The following is a 6000-nucleotide window of genomic DNA, read 5'->3' as shown; positions in this document are numbered from 1 at the left end:
CAAATATGGCATTAATGATGTGACGAACCAAGCGCAATGTTGTGCATCCGTCAGGGTCATGTTGGCCTCGCGAATGGTGCTTTTCAATCTCTGATCCAAGTCCCACAGGGTCTCACCAGGCATCATTGTGATCTCTTTGAATCCTACAACCGACTGCGCTTCTGACTTTGGCCAGCTAAACTCCTTTGTTAATTCAGTATTGATGTCTGCTATCCCCGCCATTATGTTGATGCTTGAATACTTCATGTACCATGTTAGCGAACGATCCTACAGTGCACTGACTAAGATGGCTTTCTTGATATTATCATCTATGACTTGCTGCGTGTTACATACTGATGTTAGCATGAACCAAAATTGTTCCAGGTCTTCACCTCCTGCTCCTTTGAACACTGGTAATTGAATCGTGTTCGCCATAGTTACCCTTGCTCTACTATTGTCCCTAATCCTTTTGATTTTTCAACATTCTTCGCTATAGAGTCCCCTCATTTCACACCAAACACCCCTTATGCAGATCATGGTTCCGGTAACGAAACCATTTGTTGGCTTATTTGGGCCTGACCCAAGTTCGAAAGGGTTATTTAGCCCAACAAATCCCGTAGCTACCGGCCCTTTCAGCAATAGCCCACGCAGCGCAGACTGAGGTCTCACCCGAGGTAGCAAGGGAGGGTGCTAGAACCATGTTTCCACACCCTAGGGATGTCTTGGTGTGGTCTAGAGGCTTCGCGCACCGGTTTACAGCTCCGCGCTGCTCGGTATTCACACAGATCTAGATTGATTATATCTTTCTTATTAGCATGCTATTCTATTGGAGGATGCGGTTACAAATTAACAGGGTCTTTAAGTAAACATTTAACCAACACAACTGATTCGCACATTAAAATGAACCCAAATTTACATTCATTCATACATTAAGCAGAGTAAATTAAATAGATATTATGAAAGTCAAATTCGTGACAGCTCAGAAGGAACACAGAATTTTAGAAGAAACTTATCTTTATCTCCACTTATCCTCAATACATTCAGATCTGCCTTGTACACTCAGCTGCAAGGGTCCGCGCATATAGCTGTGGACTTTCCAGGCCACTGCGCACATAGCTACAAAGCCTCTACCTTCTACCCCAAACCTCGACTCGGACTTACAGACGCTTTTAGACTATCTTCTTCACAACCCCATTACATTTCATGTTTTTTCCCAAAATCGAACTGCCTTTCCCTCATAGAGTTGCACTCTATTTATACCCTTCCTTGGCCCGCGATCTCTACGTGGGCTAACTCTATTTATATTTCTTTACATTATTTTTTAGTGGACTACCATTTGACTCAGTCCTACTATACTTCGTGCTTTGCATACTTCAGAGTTTTTACAATAACTTAATCCTACTTTTTGGGCTTTCTACCCCAAAACCATTGCACAGGACCTCCGCTACCCAACAACTTTACCTCTATGTTGAACTCTATGAATTTTTCAATCCATTTAGCTCTCTTTCCATCAATATCTGGCTGAGTTAGAACATCTTTTACTGAGGCTGAAGGTACATATGGAACCACCTTGGAATGCAGAATATAAATTCTGAATGACTTTAAAGATTTTGTGAGAGCATAAGCTTGTTCTTCAATAAGGTCATACCTTAGTTCAACATCCCTCAGAGTTTTGCTGAAAAAGGCCACAGGGTGCTCTACACCTTCATCATTTTTCTGCAATAGAACTGTTGCAAGTGTATCATAAGAGGCAAAAGAGAAGATATAAAACTCCTTGGTGTAATTTGGGCTGATTAGAGTGGGAGCTTACATGATAGCTTCCTTGATGGCTTCAAAAGAGTTTCTTGGAGCATCTATCCATTTTATTTCTGATCCTTTCTTCAGCATGGAAGTGATTTTCTTCACTAGCTCTGCAAAGTTTGGAATGGATCTCCTTACAAAGTTAATCTTACCCAGGAAAGATTGAATGTCCCTTTTTGACCTTGGGATGGACAATGTCTGAATTTCTTGAACTCTTGCTGGATCAATCTTCACACCTTCAGCAGAAACAATATGTCCCAGAAGTTTTCCTTCTTCTAGAGCAAACTATGACTTCTTTGGGTTCACCGAAATTCCAAACTGTATGCACTTTAGAAAGACCTTCTTCAAATGCTACAAATGGTCCTTGTGAGTGTTGGAAAATATTGTTATGTCGTCAAGGTAAATAAGGACAAACTTGTCCTTTTCTCCCATAAAGGCTATGTCCATGGCCCTCTAAAAAGTAGCCCCAACATTCATCAGTCCAAAAGGCATCTTGGAGTACATGAAAGTGCCCCAAGGAGTAGTGAAGGCGGTCTTTTCCTGATCTTCTGGATGTATAGCAATCTGATTGTAACCTGAAAATCCATCTAAGAAAGACATGACTCTAGCCCCTAAAACTTTTTCCAGCAAGTGTTCCATCTTAGTCAAGGGGTAGTTTTCTTTTTTAGAGCATTTGTTCAGATTCCTGAAGTCAACACAAAGCCTGATTTCTCCATTCTTCTTTCTTACTACCACAAGGTTAGCTATCCACTTTGAATACCTTAGGGGAACTATGATCTTGGCATCTAGCAACTTCTTGATTTCCTTTTCAATCAAAGGCAATAAGAGAGGGTTGATAGGTCTTAATTTCTGCTTAAAAGGGATGGTGTTCTTCTCTAGCGGAATCTTATGCTGAATGATGTTGGTGTCATAGGTCTTAAGATCATTGTATTCCCAAGCAAAATATCAGAAAATTGTTTCATTAGGGTGCAATACTTGGAACTTTTGGCAAAAGACAAGTGAGTGGACAGATTTATGTACCTTGAATGGGCTAGACTCCCTATATTATGTTTATGAACAACAGACTCATTCTCTCTTTTGGCAGGCTTATAAGGTACATCATTATGATCAAACAGCTTCTCTAAGGGCACCAATCCTTTGGGTATATGGTTACTAGGTAGCTGAACAATGTTGTCTTGACCAATCTCCTTCTTTAGCTTGGACTAGTTGCATTCTTCCATGGTTTCGTTTTCTTGGTCAATGTGCATTTCAGAAAATTCATCAATGACTTGTAAAAACCTATTTGTTTCATCATCATCTTCCAAAACTTTCCAGTATTTGACATTGTCAGGCAGAGATGGTCTATATTTCACCTAAACTTCATAAATCAATTTACGAGGCAAAGGAGTAATAAACATGCTAGTAGACACAACAGGGGAGTCACCAAGCTGGTTCTTCATTCTAGGGATGTAAGAAATGTTGAAACTATTGAAAGAGCCCTTGAGCTTCCATACCTCATCTCTGTACGCTTTCAACCTTCGATGCTTTGCTTGGAAAGTTTTGTTGACTTGCTGAATGATAACGTTTGCATCTCCAAACACCTTTAGACCTTTGATGCCCATTTCTTAAGCAGATTTTAAGCCCAATATCAAGGCTTCATACTTTTTTATGTTATTTATGACCTGAACAGTTAACTTGAAAGATAAATGAATGCATTCTTGTGTGGGAGACACAAGGACTTCATCGACCCCTACAGCTTCCTTAGAGAAAGCTCCATCAAAGGACATGTCCTAAATATGTGGGCCTTCTTCCTCTATGATCTGGAAAACTGGTTTCCTAAGCTGCATGGAGGCCAAATGTGATTCTTCAATCTAAATAATACATGCTCCAAAATCAGTGTCAAAAGCATATATAGGATTATTACTGGGATTCTTCTCATCACCGATGATATAAGCCAACTGAGCTTCTCTTTATAATATCCTACTATCACCTCCGAAAACTGGGATAGTAGCATAGGATAGATCATTTTACAATGTTCCACCTACTGTCTTGATCCAACCTCTGGACAGCAACATGCCAAACTTGGGGGGTACGTCTGCTACCACAATATCCATCATCATGTTTTTCATGGGTAGCTGAGACAAAGTGATGGCTAGGTATTTTATTAATCCCAAAAATTTCACTTTTCTAGAGTCAAAAGAAAATAGGTCATGATAAGGCTTGGTAATGTCAAGACCCAATTCATCCATGATAGCCTTGGGCATTAGATTATGGCTGGCTCCTGTGTCCAGAAGGTAGTTTTGAAGGACTTTGTCATGAATAGTCAGAGAGACATAGAACGATAGGGAGTTGTCATCATAATTTTCAATCAATGGGCTGAGAACAATAGTTGGTTTGTCATCTTATAGATCTACACAGTCAGTGGAGGCTTGGATGGCTTTAGGCTCAAGGGCCTCGAGGATAGATCTCTTGAGGGACTCATTCTTCACTAGTTCAATCAGAGGTATAGCAATTCTTAGCTTCTAGATTTCTGATTCAAAACTAAAATGAGAAGGAGACTTGTCAGGGCCTCTTATCTCGTGAGCCGTAGCTTTGAGGATGATGGGATCAACTGCCTCATTTTTGCTTATTATCTTGTTGTATTGTAGGGACAACAACTCTTTGAATAGGAGTTTCGTTAGCATTATTCATCTTTGACCTCAGATCATATCTGTATTGATCATCAACTTGCAGAACGACTCCACCATCCCACTCTTGGCTTATTTGATCATTGAAGAATGACTTTTCATAGGCAACTAAGGTAAAAAAGGAGGCACTGCCTTTGTCTTCTAGAAAATGGATCTCCTCATCTTCTTAAAACTGCTCTTCTTCCATGATTACATTCTGGAAAGGGGTCTTCACCCTTTGGTCTTCATTAACATCTTTGCTTCTTTGCAGAATCTGTAACTGCTCATTAGCTCTTCTATATGGATTTGGATTTCTAGGAGAAAAGGTATTAGGAACTCTTCTTTTCCCAAGTTGTTGCTCAACCTTTAATTTGGAGATTTCAGAGGCTAATGACTCTATCATCTTGGTCATTTTATCTATCTTGGGATCTGAAGATGATGAAGAATCACCCCTCTGTCTCCTTCTATCAACATTTCCCTTGAGCTTCTCTGCAGCCATGATGTTTGATTCTACTTCCAAGGTTGCATCCTGCATATCACCCAAGGTAGCACATCATCTCTCCCTCAACAGTAGACAGAAGTCAGAATCAAAGGCACTGACATAGGTGAGTTCAGTAGAGGTAGTGGTGGGTTTTACTTTAGCTGGTATTTTGTTGTACATGCGGTTAAATCTCTTATTAAAATCGGACAACAACTCACCATTTTCCCTCTTTAAGTTGCCAAACTCGGTGTGGTAGTAGAATAGATCCTTCTTATCCCCTCAATTCTTTAGGAATGCATCATCTAAAGCCTCAATATCTGCTATAGACCTTGGGGTCAATTCTCTGAACCATTTTCTATCCTCTCCATCTGGGCTTTGGACAAAGACTCTCATCCACACATCATCTTCACTAATGTCAGGGTTATTAGCATAGCTATAGAATGATTCAAGATGTTCTTCAGCTGTAACACCTTCAGTCCTAGTGAACTTAGGCATATACTTATGATATTCTCCAGTAGGCATGGCATTCAAAGGAGTGGGCAGTACCAGAGGTCCATACCTAGCAGCTATGATTCTTTCCATTTTGGTAGGTGCTTGTGGTCCTACCATAGTTGTGATGGCTATAAGGGTAATGGAAGTTTGAATGATAGAGGGTTGAGGAGTGATTGATAGGACTAAAGGAGTATGATGGATAGGAGGAGAGGTTTCCTTTGGGCTTGCAACAAAAGGAGAACCTAAAGAATAAGGAGCTTTATGAATTTTTGAGATTTTTTCTTCACTGCTAGTATTAGATGCTATACTCTCAACATGTATTTGTTCTATTACAGGATTTTCTTGAAGAAATATAGAATATTGTTTAGAAATACCTGAACCTGATGCTCCTTTCTACAACGTCTTTCTTTCTTTGATGATTTTTTCAGGGTCAGGCATTGGGTCAACTTGTGGCTTCGGATGATTTCTCCGAGTATTCCTCACAAACTGAGCCAGAACTACGAAGTGGAGTCGCCAAGAGGTTCGTCCTCCAGTAGAGTCGCCAGATAGATGGTTACAACCGAAAAATTGCCCAAACTTTGTCTACCATCAAAGCTGGATCTG

The sequence above is a fragment of the Pinus tabuliformis genome, chromosome 2_2, assembly GCF_031772625.1.
Source record: "Pinus tabuliformis cultivar Carrire ecotype Pingquan chromosome 2_2, CPIR1, whole genome shotgun sequence".
Classification (NCBI taxonomy): domain Eukaryota; kingdom Viridiplantae; phylum Streptophyta; class Pinopsida; order Pinales; family Pinaceae; genus Pinus; species Pinus tabuliformis.
Note: the sequence above shows the minus strand (reverse complement) of the source record.